A 10,423-nucleotide genomic window follows, 5' to 3' on the forward strand; every position below is an offset into this window, starting at 1 on the left:
ATGAAATCCCTCGTTCTAAACTGTGTACAGATCTACAACGTTTGTTACAAGTATTTCTCATCATTCCTGTGACAACAGCAATTTCAGAAGAACGTTTTCAGTAATGTGAGACTTAAAACCCATATTAGATCTTTCATATCACAGGAAGACTTAAAGCCTATATTACATTTTCAATGATTCAGGAAAGATTTAGTATAATATTCTTAATCACTACAATTCAATAACTGATTGAAAAGATGAACACCGGATAACTTTACTTTTATTGCAATTTTTCGGAGTAATTTAATAATCTGTGTAATCATTACTGTTATAATTCTTTTGATTCTTTGTCAATGATTTGGGTGGAGGTAGATAATCTGAGAAATGAATGTTAATAGTAGCTAAGATCACAGTCATCCTCACCCCACAAACAAAATGAAAATGCTCCCTACAACATTATATTAAACATACCTAACTACATTGCTTTAAAAATAAAATAAGTTGAAATGTTTGTTACCGTAAAAAAATGCCTGTTTTTTACTGTGAACATTCGTGTTAATTAGATTAGTATTTAAGATATATAAAGGTTTTTCTCGAAAAAAAAATAAAGTTAGAGGTAGCCAACAAATCTAAATTTACTGAAATTTCTACATACATGGAATGCTAGATTTGAGAAGGCTATACTCTGAAAACAGTTAAATATATATGTTATGTTGTGTTTGATACTTTTTCACACAAGAGCTTTTATTATTCCTTGAGATCTGAAAAAACAAACAATGCAAGTTGTATTTTCTGTAGAGAAACTCTGAAAAGGTAACAACGTAAAACACACGAACGAAAAACGTTGTTAACGTGTGGTACAAGAACGTGCGTTGTCTGCGTCCAAACATACAGTGAAGAAGCTGGCAGAAACTAAGTAACCGTACAAAAATAGGTTCGGCGAAGGTTTGAGTCGGGTGAACCCACAAAAGTGTGAGAGGACAGGGGAAAAGATCCCCTGAACGCTCTGTAATGTCAGATTTAGGGGAAATTATTTATTTGCTAAATAATCAAAGTTATTTCCTTTTATCTTTTTTATATCTATTTTTTGTTATTTTAATTTCGGTACGAATATCTTTTATGGAGAAAAAAACAACAAAATATTCGTATGTGTGTGTTTCACGTAAAGAACACGTCACCTTTATACAAATTAATTAGGATTTCCTTTATGTCGTTGTTTCATTGTTATAGATACGCGAATAAAATATTATTGCATCCATTTTGAGTCTATCTTTGACAATGTTAATCTATTATATTTTTATATATCACTGAGAATGAAATAAGTCTACTGATTAAAGACAAACTCTTGCAGTCATGATCAAGTTCCAATTAAATATTGAGATATTTTATGGTGCCATTATTAGAATAACAGTAATACATGACCTAAATATACTTTATATGTGTGGTAGATAGACATATATAAAAACTTGGTAAAAAAAAAACTCGTTTCTGTTAAAGCTCACCATAAAATTCGATGTGTTTCGTTAATCTTTCTAATACACTATATTTCCAGTTTGATATTTTAAATAAAAATGCTTTGGCTGACACCTACAAAAGCCTTATGTCTTCTGCACGTTAAATTTTATTCAATAAATAGTTTAGCCGAAGAATATGACAACTTTATATTTTGTGGATGTTCATGGAGTACTTCAAACCAAAGAACTGGCCATGTAAATTTATTACTTGAGACTTTGGCCTTCACGTACGTTTTCTTCGTACATTATGAATACTAAGAATTGCAAGGCTCAGGTTAGCCCTAGGGTAAAGCTCTGTATTTCTAAAGAGGCAATAAAATATTACTCACACTTTTAGTCGTTAGTGCATTATAAGAGTGACAGTCAATCCCTTTCATAATGACAAGTGGCAAGATGCCGTTGACTGACCTCTCGTTAATAGTTCAAAATAAGGAACGGTAATTGACAGTTCCGTAAACACCAATAATAGCAGCCAAAAACAGAAAACCGCAACTAAATAGAATAAGCGAATACTGTAAAAATACAGAATAAAAATAAATACAGTAAAAACACAACTCGTCGTATTTACAAAACTGACAAAATACAAAAACTACAGCCTGAAGTATATATGAATAGAACACTACTTCAACTGCCACATCGGAAAAAATTTTTGGTCTAACCTATGACTCAAAATTAATATGGATTAACCATGTAAACGAAATTAAAAGTAAAGCCTGGCGAAAAACTAACTACATTAGGAGTCTATTTGGCAAGAATAGTGGAGCATCTACAGACAACATACTAAAAATTTACAAAACATACATTAGACCAGCAATCGACTATGTGGCTCCAGCATAGATAACTGTAAGTGACAAAACAATTAAAACCAAACTACCGACAATCCAAAACATACTCTTCACAAACGCATAAAGAGTTCCCAGAACAACATCATCTCAATTTATACATAAATATTCAAACATACCAACCATACCAGATAGACTCCTACATAATACAATAACGTATTTTGACAAAAATTGGATGAAAAATGAATTATTATGCGAATTAGACAGGTACCTCATACACGATGAAGCTAGTCCTAAACACCTCTCCCCGATCAACATATATTTTAAACATAAAAATAAATAAATGAAAAAAAATAATAAAAATATAAATAAAAAGTAATAAATATGTATATTTAAAATAGGGCCACCATCAAATTAGACATCTTTCTGATAGGGCAAAACAATATCTATACATGTATATCTATACATGGACATCGCCCTGAAAAGGATAGGAGTAATTCAGCGCACTCTGACCCAAAAAGAAGTAACTAACTCCATCAAACACTGCATGACCACACAAGTAAAGGAAGGAGGAAGAGGTCAAAAAGCACCTGACCCTCCAGGTTACTTATGATACCCAAACCCGGGAGAGAGTGAGTTCCATAAGCTTTGCCATAAATTCAAACAAAAAGTTGTTAGAACGTTGAATATTCTTAATTTTCCCCAAATTTCGACGATAATGCATATCGAAGTCTTTTCTGCACAATATCAGTATTAGTTTGGTTGATTTCTTCTTAATTTAAATAATAAATAAATCAATCTAATATAAATCTTTGCGCTGGAAAAATTAATTACTATTTATTACAAAAGTAACTCAACACTTTAAAACAACGTGAACAAATTTCACCGTTTTAAATAAAAGTCTCCCCGCCATCTACTGACATAATTTATAACTATTAGCTGCAGTGGAACTTAAATAATACATAAATGACGATTCAAAAACCACAAGTTTATTTGTGTAAAACACGCGTGCGTGTGTGTTTCAAAAGTTTACACTTAAAACCCATCACTTTTTTAATTATTTTTACCCATAGAAATCAGTTACATGAACATTTAAAAGTAAAATTAGGTGTTGTTTGAAGTGCTTGCAAACTTCCAAAACGTATTTTCAAAAATATATAAACACTGAAATTTATGCATCCAAACTACACTGTTCTGTTTTATTATAACTATCTAGTATGTCTAAACTTGGTATATTTATTTAAAAAAAACCTTTTTTGTGATATTTATATAATATGAAAATGTCTGAAGTTTCATTCAGCCAGCAATTCATTTTAATATGCAAAATCACAAACAAAGAGAATTATACGTATGCTATTTTATACCTCTAGAAGACAATTAAATATATTTCACAACTTTGTTACATTAGCTAAAATCTGAAGAGATCTGAACTTCTGTCGACAACATCCACACTACTAACAGAAAACAATAAACGAAAAATAAACCTGAAATCGCCACCAAAGAAAAATGCGAATTCCAAAATGTGAAACTAGTGCGCTGTCTATATATAACTGATAATACTTGCAAAATAACCCAAAATAATCAGTTTTGTTTGCTTGTTTTTTGAATTTCACGCAAAGCTATACGAGGGCGATCTGCGTTAGCCGTACCTAATTTAACAGTGTAAGACTAGAAGAAGGTAACTAGTCATTATCACCAACCGTCAGCTCTTCGGCTACTCTTTTAACAACGAATAGTGGAATTGACCGTCACATTATAACGCCCCAACAGGGATTCGAACCCGTAACCCTCAGATTAGGAGTCAAACGCCTTAACCCGACTAGTTTTACCATTGATCAATTGATAAAAGAACTTACCTGGTAACAATGTAATTTACGAGACCGTATTATTAATATTTGAATGCATGCTGTATGCAGGGGCGTAGATTTTTTACACCCGATGGGGATGATGATTTTTACAACCACTCATGTGGACTGTTCAATTTGCAGATTGGTAATCTCTGATTACGTGAACCTGAAAGCTGTAAACATGCAGCCACAGAGAAATCTTGTTGCCACGATACTTGCATGTATACTTAGGCCTACTGACTGACACTTACGAACTATCGCTTAGATCGAAAAGCTTAGAAGCACGCCGATATGAAAGATGTACATTTCGATATGAAAACCCTACATCTAGATGTACATTTCGACTACTTTCGAAAACTCGAGGGCTATCTGTGCTAGCCCTACATCTAGTCATCTAATTATGTAATTCGATTGGTAAGAACACGAGAATCACAAGAACAAACACACAATCTGTAGGTCTGTGATGCAATAAAAAAATTCAACAGACCAAACTGTAGGGGGGGATGATTGTATGCACCATACCTCCCACCTAAAATGAAGGAGAGATGTATATCCCCCATCCTCCCCCCAGGATCTACGCCCCTGGCTGTATATATATAAAATGGCTATTTCAAAACAGTGAATAATTGTGGAAATTTTTTTTTTTTCTAAACTATTTTTGTTTGTTTTTTTGGAATTTCGCACAAAGCTACTCGAGGGCTATCTGTGCTAGCCGTCCCTAATTTAGCAGTGTAAGACTAGAGGGAAGGCAGCTAGTCATCACCACCCACCGCCAACTCTTGGGCTACTCTTTTACCAACGAATAGTTGGATTGAACGTCACATTATACACCCCCACGGCTGGGAGGGCGAGCATATTTAGCGCGACGCGGGCGCGAACCCGCGACCCTCGGATTACGAGTCGCATGCCTTACGCGCTTGGCCATGCCAGGCCTTTCCTAAACTAAATGCCTGGAAAGCTAATCTTAAATAGAGAGAACATTGCTTAAATAAGCAGCTATATGTTTACTATGCAAAAACGATATCGTTAGTGATAAATGAATAGTTAAAAACCTACGAAGTATAATGGATGTGGACTGAATTAACCGTGTCGGAAGCTGCAGAATAAAGATAAATGAAATCACTGATACGAGTAAAGCACCTCGTCTGGTGGAAACCGAAAATCAATTAGTCACTGGTTTTTCTTTTTAAAATGGTACATAATATACAGAATTTTCGACTACTAAATAGAAAACTTTAGAAAAACTTGTTATATAAAATAATGCTGCAGAAGCAGCGAATAAATAAGGCTGATATTTTGCGGGCTGTCAGGCTAACGCTTTGGTAAATTTAAGCCAAAATATATAACAAAATTAATTTACAAAAACGAACATGTGCATAGTTTGAGTAACGTAGTGAACTTGCACAAATTTAACTGGATTAAGCAGAGAGAAAAATAATGTATAAGTATAAATAAAACACGCGGTGTGGATTACAAGAAATGTTACAATTACCGATACTTTGTAAATTTCGTCTCTGAAAAGTGCAATGACATCTTTCTGGAATGTCTGAAGTTTAAGTGGAAACGTTCGTGCATTTTTTTTTTTTAATAGAGAGAAGACTTTTGTTCAAATACATACATGATTCTTTGGTTTAAGCTGCCGATGTAAGTTACTAAAATAAAATGTGAAATACTAATTTATTAGATATAATTTAATTCTTAATAATAATTTATACTGTGGGTCTTGACTGTCCTTGTGCACGTGGTTCTCCTCCCCGCGTCTCTGAAACGCTACGCATGCGCTCTAAAAGCTAAGTTAAAGGGGTAATGCACTGTATCTATCTCTAGTGAGGCATTCTTTTTTTTTTATTCAACTACAATATAAGAATAGTTCTCTTTCAGCCTGTTTTCTATTACAAAATTTTTGTTTTTATATTTCTATTTATTGCACTACAAACTGCTATTTGACACTTTCTTCTATCAACTCAAACTGTCCCACCTTCTACGAAATGTAGGTGTGAAAGCCTCTGTTAATCATTAACTTAACTAAGAGAAATAGACATGCAAAATACGTCGAATACTGAAGAAATACAAGATTATTTCTTTAAATAAATACCATGCTTGCAAAGTGAATAACATAACGAACTATAGATGCTAGAAACTGTGAATGCAGTGCAAACTCCTGGTAGTGGAATGAGAGTTCTGTACATTTTTTTCACAATTTAATTTTATTTGGTTAAAAGTAAAGAATAAATAAACCACCAGAAGCTGCGGTAGGGACGAATGTTGGATCTGACGTCTCAGTCAATCTACACGACTGATTATGGCAGGGTGAAAGACTGACAGCTAGACACAAATTTACAAGGCAGTCGTTTATTATGTATAATTGGAAGTGAAGATCGCCTGAAACCCGCGCGTCACTTCCGATACCTGGCGCTCAGCGAAGACGACAGGTTTAGACATGGCCTGGTGGGAACTCTAGTTTTAAAATACTATACGAAAAATAATAAAATTATAATCATAAATATTCCTTACATCATAACAAATAATTACTGTAAAAACATATACATAAATTATTTATTTATAATGATAAATATTGGAATGATCGCCCATCATGTGACACCCCTTTTTTTTGTCTAGTCCACTTCAGCACACCCACCTCACCACCACCCCTCACGAATCAGAAGCTGGCGCCGCCTCTAAAACAAAATATTTCAGCTTCTCAATGGATAAAAGGTTATACTAATCACTTGTTTTCTATGTAACTATAAAAGTAGACATTTTAGACAAGTAAAACTGGTTTGTTAGTGATAATGAAAAAAACTAGCTTTTCTATCTTTTTAATTTAAAACTAGAATTTACTATTAAATGCATATAATAATTGGCAATTACTGCAACGTAATCTGAGAACCTTTGTCAACTGCATGACATCTCATACTCCGTGCTGATGAGCTATGGGTATGGGAATGGCAGTCATTTGTCAAAGACACAGAACCAACAGACACAAAAGGTCTAAATTCCTCTCTGATTACATCAGCCTTTATATCAATAACATGAAATTATCTGGTGAAACTATGTCCACGTGTGAACATAAACACACTTCATACATCAAGCCAGCAGAAATACATCATAAATATTGATGGTTTAGGCGCCATCCCCCCAAACACACTCACGCACACAGATATAAATAGGGTGCGACTACGTTAAGCAAGTAAATTGTAATTATTGTCATACACTAGCCGGTAACAATGTTACCGAAATTAGTCAGCGATAACCAATAATAAATGTTTTACCTTTCACTGTATTTTTTACTCTTAATATAAAAGCACAATGTGAAAGAGAAAAAAACCAACTAAAATCGTGTATGAATAAATATATAGTTATACTGATGTAACCAACAAAAACATTGTTATAACAGTACAATTCAGTATAGTAAATACAAAGTTCGTGAATTAAGTCGACTTTGTTCAGGAATAATTTAAACACCTACATATTCACGCTAAAATAAATACTGTTTGCCTGAATAATCTGTGTTCTTGTACATTCATATACAGAACACACACAATCTAGATAAACAAAACACGTCGCATCTCCATACATGCTTCTATTTTTGTTTCAGATATCCATCAATGTATACTTACAGTACACTGTGTAATCATTCAACACGCAGCCTATTTCCTGTTGGACGACGTCCTCATCAGTCGCATTCGCTCATCTTGTTATGAACCACATGTCACCAATACAGTAAGACTTCTCGAACAATATCGTAAAAGAGAAAGTAAGGACAGACAAAAAAAAAGCAGAAATGGGTTATTCTGGTATCAGATCACATTTTTGTGTCGTCAACTGCAAATATATTCATACGTACACAATCCAATGTCGTGGATGCATATGGGATAGCAACGAACTTACTTTTGGTCATCACAACATATCAGTCAGTCTGAATCTCTCTGCTTCTTTAGTACTACTGCCATCTAAACGTCATGTACTTTCTACACAAGATAAACACAGACAAAAATTAAGACAGGTCACATCTACGAATATACACCACAAAATTTAGTTTGAGAACTTAGTTAACAAGGACTAGACAATCCTTTCGGCATGTTGGTTTGTCAGACCTACAATCAAGCCAACCATAGATTTCATCTCTAGGATATTCTCAAATAATCTTCGCTGTTTGTCTCAAACTGGATATTAAGGAGTTACGTGTAGTTTGTTCTACAAACATTCTATTCCAGTTCGTTTTATATGTATATTGAGCGATTATTACAAGACATTTGGATAATTCCTTACAAACAAATATTTTTCAACAGCTCAGAAAGTAGGGGTCAAAATGCCCTTCGAGTTGTTGAGCTTTAATCAACCATCTTAACTGTAAAACAGTTGTCTATCATACAATGTACTGCATGTACATCCTATTGTGAAACAACTGACAGCTCAAAAGGCAAAGAATGCCACCTTTCTTCAATCATCGACTGTCAGTCCAGTAACTATTCAAACTGTATGATGCAAGAAGATATTGCAAGACGCAATACAAATATCTTGCTCTAGAAAAATCTACGATGACTTTGAAAATAACGGCCCCATTTTTTCTTCAATGGTCAGTCTAATGACAAACTCACTGTCTTAGCTGCTCTTGTTTTACCCGTTATTTCTATCATATTAAAACACTGAAAGATTTACCTATTTCACATCATCACCATAAGTAAACAATAGTGTGGATACGCATCTGCTACTTATCAGCTTTTATATCAATATGTAGTTAGCAGTTTCTTCACATTTAGGAGAATCACTTTTTTATTTTTTGGCCAAACCTTCAAAAGAAGTACCTACCCTGAGAAAATTGACATCCTCTGACTAAAATCATAGTGGTGTGATTTAATGCATAGTAGCGCATACCATTGTTGTCATTATAATGGTGTGACGTGTCATATAAAGCTTTGTCATTACTTCCCATAATGTTCAAAACTGTAGGATGTGATGTTCAGCTCGAAAGTCGAGAATTATGTGCATCTTTACGAAAGTGGCGTCCTCTGGCAGAATAATAAGATAATATAAATATGCATCGTCGTAAGGGCGTAATGCGCATGGTTGTCTGTCGTCATTCCTTCCACGTAAACTTTCGCTGCCTGGTATAATTTCACGAAGTAATCCGTATGTCTTGACGGCCTAGAAATCTCCAGGTTAACTCCAAGATCTAATAGAGGGAAGCAAAGTATTAGCTACTCTGTTTAATGTCGTTTTAATGTCTAAGGTACGCTCCTGTCATTCTCCTTCAATACTGGCGACTCCAACAAGCAGATTGTGAATCCCCATAGAGACCATCCCAATAAATCTAGGAATGTTTAGTCTGCTCCTGCCATCATGACCATTCTCTTCTGCCCTATGCTTCTTCACAACACGGGTCTACATTAGAAAGTGTGCGAGATGACCTCATGTTCACGGTTTCAAGAATGATCAAGAATGCGGTCTTTGCTCTCAACACTGTGGCTGTAGGTCCAGGAAAGTGTCAACCTTAATCCTTATTGTATTGTCAGAACTAGTACTGTCTACCAACCCCAGGAAAGTGTCAACCTTAATCCTTGTTATATTGTCAGAACTACAGGGTGTTCGGAAAGTCACTTATATATTTATTAATAGACAAAACTGCACAGTGACTTTCTGAACACCCTGTAGTACTGTCTACCAGCCCCAGGAAAGTGTTTACCTTAATCCTTGTTGTATTGTCAGAACTAGTACTATCTACCAGCCCTTCAATGGGACAGAGATATGTCTACGAACTTACAACGCTGAAAACCAGGTTTCGATACCCGGGATGGGTAAAACAGATAGTGTGTAGGTTTATTTGTTTAGCACAAAGTTATCTATCATCATAGCTTTTTCTTCCCTGCCTTGTGTTTTATCTCTGAACATTAACTTCTATGCTGTCAGAAGTTATAAAACATTAGAATACCAAAGAGTAAAAATAAAGAGAAGTTTTCTCGAAATAAACTCCGCGTTAACAGATCCTATGAGCTGTGCATTAAAGTTTTATCACCTATGCTGGAATTCTGGAATCCTCATGTTTTACAGTTTGCCCATAAGTATCCGCAATAATGCAAATTCCAAAAAATGGTAAAGCAAAGAATAAATCAAAGATGTAAATTACATAAAACACATAAAAGTGAAAACATAAAACAAGACTTTATTCACAAACACATTATTAAATTCACTAAACTGTGACTTTTGACTGCTGGTATGAATGGCAAAAATAGAGAGACCTTAACACCACGTCCAATAAGAAAATAAACTGTCATATTGTACTTTTAGAATTACACAAAGA

General features: G+C 34.4%; 1 protein-coding gene across 1 annotated transcript in view; it reads right to left on the reverse strand.

Moving 5' to 3' along the window:
* Positions 1–10,423, reverse strand: part of LOC143229446 (cGMP-dependent protein kinase, isozyme 2 forms cD4/T1/T3A/T3B-like) — a 78,336-nt gene that overhangs the window by 41,238 nt on the left and 26,675 nt on the right. The gene's annotated exons all lie outside the window — the stretch shown is intronic.

This window comes from Tachypleus tridentatus, chromosome 10 (assembly GCF_004210375.1).
Source record: "Tachypleus tridentatus isolate NWPU-2018 chromosome 10, ASM421037v1, whole genome shotgun sequence".
NCBI classification, from domain to species: Eukaryota; Metazoa; Arthropoda; class Merostomata; order Xiphosura; family Limulidae; genus Tachypleus; species Tachypleus tridentatus.